The following is a 19,761-nucleotide window of genomic DNA, read 5'->3' as shown; positions in this document are numbered from 1 at the left end:
TAAGGAGTCAAAGGTAACCCAAGAGTAAAATGGTAATTTGACCCAAACACTCATGAAGGACTAACTTGCTAGTATTGGTCTATATCTATGGACACAGAACTATATCTGTAGTGAGAAGAGTGCAGTTGTGGGTCTTTATTGGAGTGTACGGACAGTTTACAAATATTGATTAATTTGGTCATTGGAGCTTTTGATCTACAGGTCCACTAGGTCCCCTCATTAGCTCACTAGAGGATACTTAAGAGGTATAATTTGAATTGGATACTTAAGAGGATAATTTGAATTGGATACTTAAGAGGGATAATTTGAATTGTTTAAATTAATTTGAGAAAACTATATATTAATGTGATTAATATATAATTAATTATGAATATGATCTATAATTAAATTGGAAAGTAATATTTGAATAAGATTCAAATTAATTAATTCAAGTGAATTAGATTTACAAAGAATTAATTAATAGAAAGGTTTTGCACATATACATAGGATATATATGATAATTAAATATATACATTAAATTGGGTTGAATGTATAAATAGTATTTAAATATTGTGCAAACTAAAATTAAATAAATGTTATTTAATTAATTATAGAAAATGAAAATATTACGAAAAGGACTTGGCTCTTCTCTATAAAACGACTTCTTTATGGCCTTTTGGGAAGACACATACAACACAATACACAATACCATAGTGTTATTTTGCAGAATTTTTTTTCCTAAGCCATAAAGAAAATCCTCTCTATTCTCCAAAACCCTTTTCTCCTTTCCCTCTCCCAATAATTGGATACCATCTATCTCTTTATTGGAATCCTATAGAATAACGAGATTACTCTTGTGGTAGTGTTCAAGTTTGTTCAAGAAATTGTTTGTTCAAGTTTGTGGTAGTGTTCAAGTTTGTTCAAGAAATTGTTTGTGATGAAGATCGTTGGAGACCCGTTCGTTGGAAATAGGATAGGATTATTCATGACACTTGGGAATCTATAAAGGTAAGAGTCATTCTAATATTTTCCCTAATGCATGCAAATTTTCATGTTTATATATTCTATTTTGTATAATGGTTTTGTTTAGTATAAAATCGATTTGCGAGATGCAAGGCATTCTAACAAAACGCTTCCGCTGCAGGATTCAATCCCTTCAGACGAAAGCGAACAATTTCAATCCTGACTGAGATGTAGGAGAAATATCACGATTGAGATGTAGGAGAAATGAATCGATATGTGAGAGTAGAATGGGAATTTCCTTTAAAATTGAGGATAAGATAGACAGTGAAAATTTCTCCAATTATACGCTCAATTAATATAGTATTGATTGCTGGCATCATGTCATTTTCTTCCTCCTCAACAACTGAAGCATAGCCATTCTCAGCATCATCAATCACTACATTTATAGATTCCATAACACTACATGTTCAATTGTTGTAAACTCGATAAGCTTTGATATTCATAGAGTATCACACAAATATGCCTTAATCAGATTTAGAATCTCACTTCTTTTAAGTCTCCTATCCACAAAAAAGTAGCACAGACTGCAAAATATATGAAAGTATTTGATATTTGGTTTCTTCCCTCACCAAATTTCGTAATTTGTGCAGGACGTACAAGGACGTAGAGCAACCCTTTTGTGAATATGAAAAGTTGTATTAAGGGCCTCAACCCAAAATTAATAAAGCAACTTTTTTGTATAAAGCATTCCACAAGCCATTTCTTGTAAAGTTCTATTTTATGGCTCCACCACACTATTTTGCTGAAAAGTTATAGGGGCAGAGAATTCATGATGAATACCTTCTGAATTGCAAAAATTTGAAAATTAAGCATTATTAAATTCTCGTTGATGATCGCTAAGGATTTGGTTGATATGAAGGTTTTTCTCCTTCTGAAGCATTAAGCATAGGATTTTGAAAGTTTTAAAGGCAACAAATTTTTCCTTGAGAAGTGCACACATGTGTACCTTGAAAAGTCATCAACACACATGAGAACATATCGTTTCCCACCGTGACGTGCAACTTGCATGGGCTTCATAAGATGCATATTAGTAAGTTGCAATATACGAATTATTTTAGTATGGGATATCTATTTATGAGAAACTTTAATTTGTTTACCTGCATGGCATTCCCCATATGACTCAATTATCCATATGGAGGAAGGGAAGATCAACAATGATATTTTGCAAAACTACCTTCTGGATAAATTTAATACTAACAGACCTCTAAAATACAAAAAAATGAAGGTTGAGTTTCTGAAGTACGAACCTCCAAGCCCTAAAATACTAAATGAATCTCTGAAATACAAAAAACCAAAGATTAGGTTGAACGCTTCGCACAAGAAAACGAAACCATGGATATGAAGTTGAAGCGAAGCTATGGTGGCAAGAAAGCTAGAGATGAAACAAAAGCTTGGGCAACAGAGAGGAAAAAGCGGCGGCAGCGTGAACGCTTCCATGGGAGGGAGTTGGTCGATTTCATTTGAGAGGGAAACTAGGGCAGCCACAAAGTGAGAGAATGAAATGTGGTCGATCAGGTTCGTTTGAGAGGGAGAACGGAAATTAAGTTCTCGGAACGAAAACCCATAGCGTTGCAACACTATTGAGAGCATTGAAACTCTACGTGCATGAGGCGTGCACGTTTTCCATTTTTCCATCAATCTACATAGCGTTGCAACGTTACTTTTGAGTGTTGCAACGCTACCCTGTATTCTTGATTTTTTAAAATGTCAAGAAACCATTAATTGAACTTGACATTTTTAAAACATCAAGTACTGAATTTTCCAGGAAAAATGCACAACCCTCGCTTTTAAAATCAATTCTTCACATTTTTTCTTTAAAATCACCTATTTGTTGACATTTTTTTTTATAAAAACGTCAAGTATTTAAAATTCAAACGTCAAGAAAGGTGATTTTTCTTGTAGTCTAAGAAATGAGGAGGAAATAGGCTTTATTTTGAAAAACCAAAAAGGAAAAATGAAATGGTTACCAAATGAGAACTTAGTTTTTGGTTTTTTTTGTTTTTGAAAATTAAGCCTATACACACTACTTCCACTTCCAAATATCTTAAAATAGACTTAATTTTAAAAAATAAAAAATAATAATAATAAATAGTTACATAACAGGATCTTGTAACATTAATAAACTTAAAGGACGAATGAGATTATTATATTTTATTAAGAAAAAGATTATTATTAGAAACATAGTAGAATATATTAGTGTATGCATGTTGTGGGTTTGGAAGAAGAGGAGAAGTTATGTAAAGAAGCAAGGAGTGGGACATAGAATGTATAGGAGGAAAAATATACATAATTAATTTCATGTAACATCATTAATAAGATGCATTTTATTCATTAGCTAGGTTTGAACAATATTCATGAATTCGCTGATTATTTTATCGAAATGATGATAAAAATGATTTTAGAAATATATATGGTTGTTGTGGTGTGTGGGTACGTGGTCATGGGCAAAAGGTAACATCATAGCTGGTTGTACTACTGCATGTGAAAGTGCTGTTTTCGTCGTCATAAGCATAGCTGTAAGCCTGGGGGCATTCTTCCTCGAAGATCTTAGCAGAGATGCCAGGTTGACATATTTTTGGGTCAGTTAAATTCAGCCGTGCAACAATCCTCTGGTCGGTTATATGCGAGACATGAACTCTTACAGCCAAAACCCATTTTTCCCTTGGACAATCAAATCTGATGGGCACACCTATTTCACATCTGAAGAACATTTGGGTGATACACATTGCCCTATTTCACCATTTGGAGTTATGGAAGCAGGTAAGTTGAAGCCGTCAACAAGGCTGATATCGTAGAAATCTGTGCCTCCATTTTGAGCTAATGTGAATTCGCTAACGTAGCTGGTGGAATTCCTCCAGCGCCATTGCAAAATACAGAGCCAGTGGCACAATCTCCAGTTCACAAGAAAACCTCGAAGAGTCATCTATGGTGCAACCTGTTCGAGCCCAAATTCTACCAGTCCATGGTGTAGGAACATTTATAATCTCGTTCTCTTCAGAAGCTAATCCAAATCCAGTGGCAGATAATTGGCTTTGTCCGCTACCACTAGTTAATGTTGCGGGCCATATCGTATGTCTACAATTATTTTTAATCACAATTTTAGCAGCATAACCTGTTTAACAAAATTGTCAATTATCAAATACAAGACGTAAAGAGAAAAACATTAAAACACACACAAAAAGGTACTATTATGTAAATCTTACTCGAGGACAATAGCAAAGCAAATGTGAAGAGGGTTGCTTAGATGAATGCCATTTAATTAATTTCAAGATGTTTCTTCTATTGCTAATAATCAATATTGTTGGAGTTTATGTTGAAAATCACGTGTTGCCTCCCTACTTATACTTGTTGGAAAAATAGCAAAAATTCATGAGTTTGGCTAAGCCAATTTCTATGGGGCTGCCAGTTTAGTTTATTTACAATATAACCCAAATAAATATTTAAAATGCTTAATTTGTCATTTTCTAAGTTGACCATGGAATTTAATTGACATATATATAAACCATAAATTCATAATAGCTGCCCACGTTGTAATTTAATTTGTATAATATAATACTTAATTTCTTTCTTATCCATATTCATGTCTGCCAAATAATATCATACCTCAACTTCATCAAACGCATCACATTTCAAACTAAATTTCATCCTTTAATCCTTCTTGCTACCAACCTTTTTTTTTGGGGTGTATTTTCTGTTTTCGGTTTTTATTTTTCTACTTTCTGTCTTTGTTTTCTAAATTCAAATAAAATTTTATAAACTTCAAAAAAAATTGTTTTTAAAATTTGTCTAGAAATTTCAATATTTTTATAAAAGAAAGGTGGAAATCATAGAAAAAAATTGTGAGGAAACAATTGTAATTTAAAAAAAATAAATAAATAACCTCTTTTTTTTCTTCATTAAAACTCGACTTTGAAAACGTTTTTAGAATTTATAATTAAAAGGAGGGGCAATTGCAAGAGTATAACAAGTATTATAAAAATTGGAAATATTTATGATTGAACCACGAAGGAGTGTCGAATTCCCTTCAAAAAATATTTATATGCTCGGGACTTGAGCTAATATCGTAGTTATAGTTGGTCAGATCGATCCACATGGAGCGCTCGTGTTTTCCTTTAATTTTGAGTCAAATTTCTCAAAGTAACCGACGGGGTTTTATTTGTGTTAGCAATGAAATTAAATGGCAAAAAGGGTAAAACAACAAGAATGTAAATAGCGGTAATGGAATATTAAAAGTACGTCTAATTTATATTTATTGATTATTAAGTGACAATTAAGTATTAAAATGGTTATAGAAGGATCATTACAAAGAAGCCATAAATTAAGATGTCAGATTAGAAAAACTAACAAGAACCCTATAACTTAAATGCATCAGTCTTCACATAACTTCTCTGTTATATTTTACAATCGTCTATCTTAGGAGTAAAATTTCCAGTATATCCTCAGTCAACAGTACATTCAACATGGTCAAGCAGTCCAACCTAATCAATGAATGCCAATAAATCATGCAGTTCAATCAGTCATAAATTATCAGTCCAAACATTCTTTTTTTTTTTCTAAATTTAGATAAAATTTTATTAAAAAAATTATTTTTGATTTTTCAAAATTGTGTTGGAATGCCTTGAATTTGTTTATTGGCACTTCAAACAACCAATCTGAGGTCCAGGGGCAGCGTGCCCTAGAGGGGCTTTAGGGGCAACGCCCCCGAAACCTTTATCATAATTCGTATTTAACATATTTATTTATTTACGATATAACCTTAGGGTTTAGAGTAGTGCATTATATAAACTCTCTAACCCTAGAGGCGCCATTTGTGTATTCATAAAACATTCTCTCTAATAATATTATTCTCTATTCCTCATGAACATAACTAACACATCGTTAATGAACACATCGTAACTAACGTTCTCTCTAAAATATACTCGTATGTCGATTCTTTTATGTTCTTTTATATTCTTTAATTGCCAATTTCGTAACAAACTAGTATCAAAGCCTCGTTAGGATTTTTTCAAAATTCCATATTTGTTCGACAATTGAAGATGTCTGGCATGAACATAAAATTTGACAAATACACAAGGAGAAACAATTTTAATTTATGGTAGATCAAGATGTGACCCCTACTAAAGCAACAGGAACTGTGGGTGCCACTAACTAGTAAGTTAAAGAAGGTTGTCATGGATGATGAAGAATGATAAACTCTTAAGGAGAAGGCTCATTCGACGATCATGCTATGTTTGGCTAATGACGTCATCATCGAGGTCACATATAAAGATGTTGGGGTTGATGCCCTAAATCTCGTAGGGTCCCATAGTTTGTAATGGTAATGTACAAACATTTTATTTATGAATTAAAATATGTAATGTTTTATTTCAAAATTAGTTGCATTAACCACAAAACAATAAACTGACATCCACGGTTATCTTGTAGCTTAAACATGTATGTAGAGACATATGAGTGGATTAGTTTAAGTGATAACCTAAATGATCTGTAGTAGATGGATAAGGCTTGATACCTTATCCTGATGACACTACGAGTATGACCTGCTTTGTAGATGTACAATTGTTGTAAAGTACTACAAATGATCTAATCCTGATCATTTATGTGGAGACATGTGATTAGGGATATTCTATACAAAGGAGTTTGTATAAGACCGGACCATGAAATATTTAGTCTTATTATATAACGTCGTTCATAATAGAGACTTACATTTCACCACGATGACCATAGGTAACATGACCTAAATCCTGAGTGAGTTGTAAACTCCTGCCTATGAAGGCAGTCCTTTTATTTATATGGGTGAGAGTGGCCATATCACTACCTCAACAAGCCTATAATTTTGGGGATTCGTTTGATTGGGGAGCTTGGAACACAGCTACAAAAGAAGAAATTCACTCCTTCCTCAATGTCGGGGCAAGTAGATAAATTGCGCCTTTAAGGGTTGATTCTAGGGCTTGAATAATGTGGGTCATGCCCTCTCCATGCTTGAGAGGGGTATAATCATAGTTGGACTATGATTTATTGTTCATTAGAGGGATCAGTGGTACTTAAAGAGTTAAATGTAACTACAGGGGCAAAACGGTAATTTTGACTCAGCTGTACTTACAAGCAATTTGTGAAGGGTGACTATACTATTGATTGGTTATATCCAATGGACACAAAAATATATTTGTAGTGCAAAGAGTGCAGCTATCAATCTTTAGTGGAGTGTTTGACAGTTAACGGATGGTGAATAATCTAATTAAATAGTTTAATTGATTATTCATGTACCGTTGAAGCTTCAAGCTACAGGTTCATAAGGTTCCTTCGGTAGCGCAACAAGAATTAATGAGAATCGGTTTTTTGATTAATTTGAATTGTTCAAATTAATTGAGGGAACTAATTATATATGATATAATTAATTTAATTATAATTATATGTGATATAATTACTATAATGTATTTGATACATTATATATAAAGTATTTTTTAGAGGAAATAAATATAAATGTGAATTATATTAAAAGCCATTAGTGAGAGAAAAAAAAATATAGGTTTTATTGTATATGATACAATATTAAAACTATAGGTTATATGTTATATTTGATATAATGTATAGTTTAATATATATTATATGATAAGGTAGTTATCATATTAATATATATTAAATTAATTAATTAATTTTATTTAATTAATTTAATTAATTTTTTAAATTAAATAATGAGAGGGAGTTGTAACTCCCTCCCCTCTTTTCTCTCCTTTTTAACATGAATGGGAATTAGTTTCAAAATAACTTCATCTTCTTCCTGAAAAAACTAACTATAGAGCTCCCTATGTTTTTTTATAAGAAATCAACCCCCATTGTTTTCTCCTCTCTTCTCTCAATCAATCCCTCTATCTCAATCCAAAATCACCAATGCACCACACACTCCTGGATTCTCATAAGAGAATACTGATGTCATCTTGTGGTCGTGTCCTTTTCGGTTTTTGGGATTTCGTTTGAAGAGTATCTTCAAAGGTAAGGGTTTTCTAAACCCTATTTGTTGTTTGATGTAATTAGTATGTTGTATTTTATATGTAAATGCATAATTCTTTCTTCCTCTATAAAATTGTAATTCTATAAAAATTGGGTTTTGGGAAGATTCACTTCCACTCAAAGATCCCCTCACAAAGGTTCCTTCAATAGGTATCAGAGCTGACAGGTTTATATCCCAAATTCCTAATTTTTATGAATTTTTTTTACAGTTTTGGTGGGTTTTAGTTTCTATTCTGTGTATTTTTTTTTTCATGTGATTAATTGTTGTTGAATGTCGTATTACTTTGATGGATTTTTTCGGGATTGGAAATTAGATTTGTGGTTTTCTTTTATGAATTTTGATCTGTAAAGGCCCGTGTTTTGAGGCATAATTAAGATATAGAGTCTATATTCAAAGTCCTTGAGTCGTTCGTGATGCTTCATGGTCAGATTCTAGAGAAAACGAGGCAGAAAAACAATGGAATTTCGAAGGAGTTCAAAACAATACAGAGGCGTATGTACTGTAGCATTGCAACATTGTGCCCTAGTGTTGTGATGCTACGATGCAACGGACAGAAGGAAATTTTCGTAGCGTCGCAACGCTGAGGCACAGCGTTGCAATGCTTCGAGATGGAAGTTTCAAGTGGTTCAACTCTGGTTCGCGTGGTTCGTCGTCTACCAGTTCGATTCAGCTTGTGGGTTCTTCGGTTCGAGCGATTTGGGTTTATCTGGATCGATTCCTTGTCCAGCTTGAGCTGTTCAAGGCCCGGTTCACTTGTTTCAAACCAGATGACTTTTTTTTTTGTAATAGTTTTCTAAGTTTAATTTAAATGTCCAATCCCGGTCCATCAACTGCTATTATAATATACATGTGATGTATTTTTTATTCTTATATTTATATGTCATATTATATGTCATATAGATTTAAAACCCACCATAGACTATGCATTTAATTTCATGCATCATTTACATTATAAGTGTTATAAGATATGTAAATACATGATTTATTTGATATAGAATGTTCATGCATCATATAGTATAAATGTTATAATATATACATGCATACATTAATAACATATATATGCATCATTTATATTATAAGAGTTATAATATATACTATGAATGTATATTTATAGTATGTTATTAATATTTTCATTACTTTAGCATATATAATGGTTGTGTATATTAGTAATGAATTGAGGTTGCATGAAGCATGACATTACCTTAGATACTTTATAATTGTTATAATTTACTAAAGAATGTCAAAGCATGCAATGTATGGTTTTAATTTATTTCATTTGTTTATAACTGTTATAACGAAATGAAATTATAAATTAAAATCAATAATTAAGAGTTGCATGCAAATCTTAGATTAAAAATCATCTTTTAAAATTGTTTTAAAACATGATTCATATAGACCTTAGATCACGTTTCTAATGAGATTAGAAATCTAAGTTTAATCTTTTAATTGATTTAATAGGATTAATTTGATTCTTAATAAAAGATTAACTATGTAATAAATATATCTATAAGAGATTGACTACAACCTAACCATTTAATGTTGTTTACCTGAAAGTTTTGGAATCTTTATCTGAAAGTTTACCTGAAAGTTTACCTTAATAAAAGATTAACTATGTAATAAATATATCTATATGGCCAGGATAGCTTCATTTTGGAATCTTTACCTGAAAGTTTCCTACACTTCCATAGTAATGTTGTTTTGAACAAGATTGACTACAACCTAACCATCTTGCTCAATGAACTACAGACCTTCCAGTCCTTAATGAAAAGCAAGGAACAGAAGGATGAGGCAAATGTTGCTTCATCTTCTAAGAAGTTCCATAGAGGTTCAACCTCTGGGACAAAGTTTGTACCTTCTTCCTCCGGCACAAAAAGTGGATGAAGAAGAAAGGTGGAAAAGGGAAAGCTAACCCACCAGTTGCTTCCCAAAAGGATAAGAAAGCCAAGGTTGCAAAGGGAATCTATTTCCATTGCAACCAGGAGGGACATTGAAAGAGAAACTATCCCAAGTACTTGGCAGAAAAGAAAAAGGCCAAGAAAGGTAATGTGCTTTGCTTATTTTGGAAACATGTTTACTGGAGAATGATGGTTCGGCCTGGATTATAGATTCTGATGCCACTAACCACATTTGTTCTTCATTTCAAGGAGTTAATTCCTCGCGGCAATTTAATGCTGGTGAGATGATTATGTGACTTAGAACTGGGCACGTCATCTCGGTTGTGGCAGTGGGAGGTCTTTAGTTAACTTTAAGGAATAAATTCATTTTACTAGAAAATGTATATGTAGTTCCTGGTTTAAAAAGGAACCTAATTTCTTTAAAGTGTTTACTTAAACAATCTTATTGTATCAACTTCCATGTAAATAAAGTGTTTATTTCAACAAATAGCGTTGATATCTACTAAACTGGAAAAAAAACCTTTACATGCTAAGACCGTTAGCAACCAAGACACTCCATAACAATGAAATGTTTAAAACTGCGGTAATTTAACATAAAAGGTTTAAAATTTCTCCTAAAGAAAATAACCAACTTTGGCACTTAGGATTAGGACACATAAATCTCAATAGGATTGAGAAGTTGGTGAATAATGGACTTCTAAGCAAGTTAGAAGAAAATTCTTTTCCTGTGTGTGAGTCATGCCTTGAAGGCAAAAATGACTAAAAGACCCTTTACTGGAAAAGTTCACAAGGCCAAAAAACCTCTAGAGATGGTACATTCAGACCTGTGTGGTCCAATGAATGTCAAAACAAGGGAAGGTTTTGAATATTTCATCACCTTTACTGATGATTATTTAAGATATGGGTATGTCACAAGTCTGAATCTCTTGAAAAGTTCAAAGAATTCAAGGCTAAAGTTGAAAATGCATTAAATAGAACAATTAAGATACTTCGATCTAATCGAGGTGGAGAGTTTATGGATTTGACATTCCAAAACAATTTGATAGAATATGGAATTGTATCCCAACACCAAGCACCTAGTACACCTCAGCAAATGGTGTATCAAAAAGTAAAAATCGAACCCTATTAGACATGGTTCGATCTATAATGAGTTATGCTTCCTTACCTGACTCGTTTTGGGGTTATGTAGTAAAGACTGAAACGTACATTTTGAACTGTGTTCTAACCAAGAATGTTATCAGAATACCTTTGGAGTTATGGAATGGTTGTAAAGCTATTTTACGTCATTTCAGAATCTGGGGTTGCCCAGCATATATGCATGAGGCAAATCCTATGAAACTGGAATCTCGTTCAACATTGTGCCTATTTGTAGGCTGCCCCAAGGAACGAGAGGTGATTTCTTCTTCGACCCTAAAGAAAACAAATTATTTGTATCGACCAATGCTACTTTTCTTGAAGAAGACCACATAAGGGAGCACAAGTCTCGCAGTTGTGTTGAATGAACTTTCCAAAGAAACTACTAAACCTTCAACAAGAGTTGTTGAAGAACCCAACACCTCAACAAGAGTTGGTGAAGTCGGATCATCTAGTAAGACAAATCCACCTCAAGTGTTGAGAGAACCTCGACATAGTAAGAGGGTTGTGAACCCACCTACCCATTACATGGGTTTAACAAAAATCCTAGCTATGATAGCTGATGGAGATGTTGAGGATCCATTGTCTTACAAGAAGGCAATGAAAGATGTTAACAAAGATGAGTGGATCTCGAAATAGAGTTGATGTACTTCAATTTGGTTTGAGACTTTATAGATCTACCTAATGGAGTTAAACCTATAGGTTGAAAATGGATCTACAAGCGAAAACGAGGTGCTGATGGGAAGGTGTTAACCTTAAAGGCTAAACTAGTGGCAAAGGGTTATACACAAGTTGAGGGAGTCGATTATGAGGAGACTTTCTTACCTGTTGCCATGTTAAAGACTATCCGGACCCTCTTGTCCATTGCCTCATATTATGACTATGAGATTTGGTAGATGGATATCAAGATTGCCTTTTTGAATGGAAATCTTGAGGAAATCATTTATATGGATCAGCCCGAAGGATTCATAACCCAAGGTCAAGAGCAAAAGGTTTACAAGCTTAATTGATCCATTTATAGACTAAAGCAAGCTTCTCGATCTTGGAACATGAGGTGTGATACGACCATCAAATCTTATGCCTTTAATCAAAATATTGATGAGCCTTGTGTATACAAAAGGATCATCAACAATTCAGTAGTTTTTCTAGTGTTATATGTAGACAATACCCTACTCATCAGGAATGATGTAGGTCTACTGAATGAAGTTAAAAATTGGCTAGTGACCCAATTTCAAATTACAGATTTGGGAGAGACTCAATTTGTTCTAGGAATTCAAATCTTTCAAGATCGAAAGAACAAAACGCTAGCTCTGTCTCAAACATCATAACAAAATACTTGTAAAGTATTCGATGCAGAACTCCAAGAGAGGTTTACAATCTTTCAGGCATGGAGTTATCTTGTCTAAGGAACAGTGTCCTAAGATACCTCAAGAGGTTGAGGAAATGAGACTAATCCCCTATGCATCGGTTGTAGGCAGTCTGATGTATGCGATGTTATATACGAGACCTAACATTTGTTATATGGTGGGAATAGTCAATAGATATCAGTCTAATCTAGGATTTGATCACTGGACCGTCGTTAAGAACATTCTTAAGTATCTACGAAGAACGAAGAACTACATACTCCTGTCTGGCTCTAATGATCAGATCCTTACTGGATACACAGATTCTGATTTCCAGACTGATAAGGATTCTAGGAAATCCATATCAGGATCAGTGTTCACTCTTAATGGAGGAGCAGTAGTCTGGAGGAGCACCAAGCAAGGGTGCATTTCTGACTCCATTATGGAGACCGAGTATGTAGCAGCTTGTGAAGCTGCTAGGGAAGCTGTTTGGCTCAGTACCTTATTGTGATAATAGTGGTGTTGTGGCTAATTCATGAAAGCCTATTGGTCACAAGCGTGGGAAGCACTCGAGCGGAAGTATCATCTCATTCGAGATATTGTGCATCGAGGGGACGTGATCGTCACGCAGATAGCTTCGGAGCACAATGTTGGTGATCCATTTATAAAGGCCCCCATGGCTAAAGTGTTTTAGGGTCATTTGAAGAGTATGGGTCTATGGGACAGGCCACATTTAGACTAAGGAAACTGGGAAATTTGTACTGGGTGGTTTGTGCGTTAGTTTATTTTTTTTGTGTACTTTGTATTTTAGTTTCACTTTTACATCATACGCCCCAATGGCTTTAGGTCAAATGGGAGATTTTTGGGATCAATGTCTTAAATCTCGTAGGGTCTCGTAGTTTATAATTGTAATGTACAAACATTTTATTTATGAATTAAAATATGTGATGTTTTATTTCAAAATTAATTGCATTAACCACAATTAATAAACTAGCATCCAAGGTTATCTCGTAGCTTAAACATGAATGTAGAGACATACGGATGGATTATGTTTAAGTGATAACCTAAATGGCCTGCAGTAGATGGATAAAGCTGGATACATTATCCTGGTGACATTACGAGTATGGCCCACTTTGTAGATGTTACAATAGTTGTAAAGTACTACAAATGATTTGATCCTGATCATTCATGTGGAGACATGTGAGCGGGATATTCTATACAAAGGAGTTTGTATAAGACCGGACCACACAATGTTTAGTCTCATTATATAACATTGTTTATAATAGAGACTTATATTTCACCAGGATGACCATAGATAACAGACCTGAATCATGAGTGAGTCGTGAACTCCTGCCTATGAAGGTAGTCCTTTGATTTGAATAGGTGAGAATGGCAAGATTGCCGACTCAACAAGCCTACCATTTTGGGATTCGTCTGATTGGGGAGCTTAGAACACAGCTACACAAGAAGGAATTAACTTTTTTTCCAATATCGGGCCAAATAGATAACTTGCTCCCTTACGGACTGATTCCAGGGCTTGAACAATGTGGTGACAAATCCTCTCCTGGTCCAAGAGGGGTATGATCATAGTTGGGCTATTATTTATTGTTGATTAGAAAGATCAATTGTACTTAAGGAGTTAGATGTAACTACAAGGACAAAACGGTAATTTTGGCCCAGTTGTACTTACGAGAAATTTGTGAAGAGTCATTGTACTGTTAATTGGTTATATCCAATGGACACAGAAATATATCTGTAGTACGAAAAGTGCAGCTGTCGGTCTTTAGTGGAGTGTCCGATAGTTAACAGATGGTGAATAATCAGTAATCTAATTAAAGAGTTTAATTGATTATTCATGTACTGTTGGAGCTTCAAACTACAAGTCCATGAGATCCCCTCGGTAGCTCATCAAGAATTAATGAGAATCAATTTCTGGATTAGTTTGAATTGTTCAAATTAATTGAGGGAATTGATTATATATGATAATTAATTTAATTTTAGTTATATGTGATATAATTACTATAATGTATTTGATACATTGTATATTAAGTATTTTTTAAAGGAAATAAATATTTGAATATGATTCAAATATTAATTATATGAATTGGATTCATATAGTAGAATTTAATATAAATGTGATTTATATTAAAAGCCATTAGTGAGAGAAAAGAAACTATAGGTTAAATTGTATATGATACAATATTAAAACTATAGGTTGTATGTTATATTTGATATAATGTAAAGTTTAATATATATAGTATATGATAAGATAGTTATCATATTAATATATATTAAATTATTTAACTAAATAAATTAATTTATTTTATTTTATTTATTTTTAAATTAAATAATGGGAGGGAGGGAACTCCTTCCCCCCTATTTTCTCTCCTTTTTTATGTGAATGGGAATTAGTTTCTAAATAACTGCATCTTCTTCTTGAAAATCCGATTGTAGAGCTCTCTGTGTTTTTTAGAAGAAATTAATCCCCATTGTTTTCTCTTCTCTTCTCTCAATCAACCCCCCCTCTCAATCCAAAATCACTAGAGCACTACATACTCCTGGATTTTGATCAGAGAATACCGAGGTCATCTTGTGATCGTGCCTTTTCTGGTTTTTAGGATTTCATTTGAAGAACGTCTTTAATGGTAAGGGTTTTCTAGACCCTTTTTTTTTTTTTTTTTGTAATTAGCATGTTGTATTCTTATATGTAAATGGATAATTCTTTATTCCTCTGTAAAATTGTAATTCTGTAAAGTTGGGGTTTGGGAAGTGTTGAAATACAAAACAAGTAGCGGAAGAAAAATAGAATCATTAAGCATTCTAATTCATTAATTTTCACTTCAAATTCAGCATGCTCATAAACTAAAAAAGAGATTTTCAACACTAATCTTTGAAGTACCTCTTGAATCACGATCTTCAGCTGCAATCTCCTTTTCCTTTGGTTGTGAACTACAATAAGGTCTTCCCTATAATTCTCTTGGAGCCTTAGATTGAGTTGTGGGACTCAAAACAAACTTGAATTAGGGAAATTAGAGGTGAAGAATTTGTTTTCAGTAGTGTGAATAACACTTCTTCAACCACTCTTCTCAGTAAATTGCAACAGATTGCATCACCCTTTCTCTTGGAGCTTTAGATTGAGTTTTCAACCACTTTTCTCAGCAAATTGCAACAGATTGCCTCACCATTTCCACTCAGATCTTATTGTTATATTGCTTGACTTTCATGCAAATCAACATCCTGCATGAACTCCAACTCCACCTTGAGCATTTGAGTTGAAAATGTAATGGATTGGTGACTAACCTACTAGGTGAAGAAGTGGGAAATTCCCACTTTTCCAATTTTTCTAATTTTTCAATTTTTTATTTTAATTTTGAAAATTTTCCAAAATTAAAATTAAAAATTAACTTTTTAATTTTAATTCTTTAATTAAAGTTAAGTTTTTATTAATTTTACAAAATTCAATAATTAATTTTTCTAATAAAATTAATAATTAATAATTAATTAAATAATTTAATTAATTCTAATTAATTTAATATCATCAAATTAATTAATCACCAATTCCACTATTATGAATCCCTATTCATGAATTTAATATTTAAATCATATTTAAATATTAATCGATTCTCCAATTTTATTTGATTCCAAAATTAAACGTGTAACTATATCACATATAATTACTAATTGTCTTAATTCTAATTTGAACGATTCAATCAACTTATCACACTACTCTAAGGTCTATGCGTTTGTGAGCTGGTAAGAGAACCTAATGGACCTACAGATCATGGGCTCCAACAATCTGAGATTAATTGGCTAAACTCTTTACACTGAATTAACCCCCATTCGTTAACTACCGGGTCACTCCACTAAAGTGTGTAGTTGCACTCCCCTCACTGTAGATATATTGTATCCACTTGATATAACCATGATTAGTGAGTTAACCCTTCACAAGTTGTTCGTAATAGCGGCTGGGTCAAAAGGTTGTTTTACCCCCAAGATTACCTCTTGTTCCTTATGTCCCACTGATCATCTAATGAACAATTGGTTTGTGATTCGATCATTAAACCGAATCCCTCTCAGGTCAATGAAAGGGTGGGATCACTTGTTCAAGACTCGGAGTCAGCATTCAAGGGAACAACCTCTCTACTATCCCTGAAAATGGGTAGGAGTGAATTCCATCTTGCACCCTATGTCCCCAACTATCTACCCGATCTTACCCCTGAAATGGAGGCTTATTGAACCGGCGCTGTTGAGTCAACCCTCACCTATGCAAATCTAAGGATAATCTCGAATAAATAGGAGTTCATAATTAGCTCAGGATTAAGGTCAAGTAACCTAGGTCACCGTTTTGAAATAGTCAGTCTTAAACAGTAAACAACGTTATAAAGTAAGAGTGGCTTATTTCTTCGTCCAATCTTGTGCAAACTCATTGCATAGATCGGCCCCACTTCTCATGTCACTACATGTACGAATCAGGATCACTTCTTCTATAGCACTTTACAACTTCTTGTAACAACTACAGAGTTGGCCGCATCTGATAGTATTACCAGAATACCCAACCTTATTCATATACTATAGATCGTTTAGACTATTTACTCGAACTTGATCCACTCGTATGTCTCCACAAAAATTTCAAGTACTCATGTAATAGTCATGGATATTTTAGTTTATTGGATTTATTTCTAAAACAAAATAAACAATTCATATATTCAATAATGACTTTATTGAATTTCCAAAAAAAAAAAAATAAGTTTATTGTTTACAAATCACGAGTTTTAGGACATAAACTCAACAAACTCTTACTTGGACTAAAACTCTAGTGATAACACATATATGAATGCATAATGTTTGAGTTTTTGAGTTTTACATAGAAATACAATAAACTAGGGTATCACATACCCATGGTTTTTCTCCCACTTGCCCTAGATTATCTAATTCGTAATCCTAGTCACACTAGGTGATCCTCAAACACTTTAGCCAAGAGGATTGCTGTAAACACTTTAGTATACTATGGATTTCTCATTAAACTACACAAGAAATGCATCTTATTTTCACAACTCTTCCTTTCTCGATACCGTCACCAAGATTTGGTTACTTGAGTTTCTACTTAAATTGTGGCTAGGTTGTCGTACATTCCTCCCACTACATCAAGATACCCTCAACTCTTTGAGTAAGATGCATCTGACCTGTCTAAACAACTTTTGTTACATTATTAGCTTTGATCAATAACTCTTATTGATATACACTTGCTTTTATGGAATACAAATAATACGTGGTGATCTCATATATTTTTCTAGAGAATTTGGTCTTTGTCAATACAAACACTTGATTTTTCATCTTCTTGAAAAATATACTATTTTTGGATTACCTACAAATAGGCATGCTATTTGAACGGTATTCCAATACTTAAGGTTTCAACACTAACACGTGCTAATCTCTTTCTGATTTTTGAACTATGTAAACATCTTTTACATATCATAACAGCTTTTATGAGCTCACCACATCTTATATGGAGTTTCAGAAGAAAAAAAAAACTCAAAATTGGAATGATGTTAAAAAAAAATTAAGCCAACTAGGTGTAGAGAGTTTTCACTGAATTTCATGTTCTATCAAAATAGCCCTAGAAATTTCAAACTCTCTATATTCTTTACTTTGAATCAATCAAAGTATTTCAAATTTATTTTATCTAACAAGTTTTATACACCTTGAACTTTTCTAGTGTTCTAAACTTATTACTTAGGTTAAATAACTATTTGCCTTTATTGATTTCTAGCCATTTTTAAATATCTAAATATTTAAAAATGGCTTTTAACTTGGTTGGTTCTACAAGAAGTTGCTATAGGGTAGAACAAAAAAAAAAACTTTTGCTAAAGAACATTTCATTTATAAAAAAATATTTATACAATATGTTCTTTACGAAAGATAAAATAACTTTCACTACAATAACAAAAGTAAACAAGTTTATCTTTCAACAACAACTGCAACATCTTCCACTAGTCGTTTTGAGATATTCTCCCATATTCACAATCTGGAGTACTATCTCACTACAAGCAGCCCTTAGAAACTAGTTTCCATACTTTGCCTTCTCCACTCTTTTCTCTGCAAGATACTATGGGCAGTTCCTTTTCCAATGCCCTTCTTCACTGCAATGGAAACACTTTCCTTTATGATCTGTAGCTTTTGTCCTTCCTTTGCGGCCAGTAAGTTTTTGTTTCCTTTTCTCTTTGTTCTTCTTTACTGGAATACTCTTACTCTTTGAAGAAGAAGCAATATCAGGCTTTTTAAAGGACGATCCTCTTTTTTTTTTTTTTTTTTTGCAGTTGTAACATTTACCTCTGGTTCCAATCCTTTTGCTCTCATCATGGTCTGGTAAGCCTGAAGCTCATTGAGAAGTGTAGTCAAGTTATACTCTATTATTCATCAGTGCGTTCGTATAGAACTGTAAGAAACTCTTTGGAAGAGATTCAAGAACAAAACCAACTTGACTCTTCTCATTAACGACAGCACTGTTTACTTCTGCCACGTTGAAATGGATCATCATGTCTAGGAAATGTTCTCTAATAGAGGCTCCTTCTTTCATACGATAGTTGTAAACATATTTGATTGTATCATGCCTTAGGGAGAATGACGGTTGTCCAAACATCCGACGCAGAGATTTCATAATCTGCCTGGCAATACTCATGCTCTCATGTTTCTTGGTCAATACATCAGATATGTTGGCAAGAATATAGGCACGGGCTTTCTCGTTAGCCCTGACCCATTTTTCGTATGATCCCGAACATTTCGGTTTGCATTTGAGCTAGGAATGGGAGGATATTCCTCTATGAAAACAAACCTCAGGCCATTTATCACCAGTATTATATTGAAGTTTGATTTCACGTAGCATAGTTATCCCCGGTAAGTTTATCAGAAGTCAATAGTTGTACTTAAGAACTTATCATTATGAAAATATAAACAAATTTTATTAGTGAATTGCTTTTAAACCCAATCATGTTTTAGCATAGTAATAATGTACCCAAAATTCATTATTTTTTCAACGATACTTTATTGAGTCAGAATAAGTGCTACTGAGGGACAATCAAATACTCTTTTACTAAAGCAAGACATTCTTGACTAAATACTATCTCCAAAATAACTCATATTCCGATTGTCATTTAGCCGCCGTTTTTGTCAGAACTCACTAACACTTTAGTAATTCCATAAGTGTAACCTCCATTTTCAGACCTCAGAGGTCGGCCCCAATGATGCAACCGAATTGGAAAGTTAATATTGGAAAACGACCTAAGAAATCCTATCCATTTTTGGAGTTTTAGTTGTTCTGAATCCTATGTTATAACCCTCTGACGACTAGCAAGGTCGATTTAAAGACGACATGCAAGCA

The 19,761-nt window shown here is 33.4% G+C and overlaps 1 pseudogene; it reads right to left on the bottom strand.

The window, feature by feature from the left end:
* Positions 1–3,440: 3,440 nt before the first annotated feature.
* On the bottom strand, positions 3,441–11,875 carry LOC120077276 (annotated as a pseudogene).
* Between the last annotated feature and the right edge of the window lie 7,886 nt (positions 11,876–19,761).

Source organism: Benincasa hispida, chromosome 5, assembly GCF_009727055.1.
Source record: "Benincasa hispida cultivar B227 chromosome 5, ASM972705v1, whole genome shotgun sequence".
NCBI classification, from domain to species: Eukaryota; Viridiplantae; Streptophyta; class Magnoliopsida; order Cucurbitales; family Cucurbitaceae; genus Benincasa; species Benincasa hispida.
Note: the sequence above shows the minus strand (reverse complement) of the source record. Positions and strands in the feature narration are given on the sequence as shown.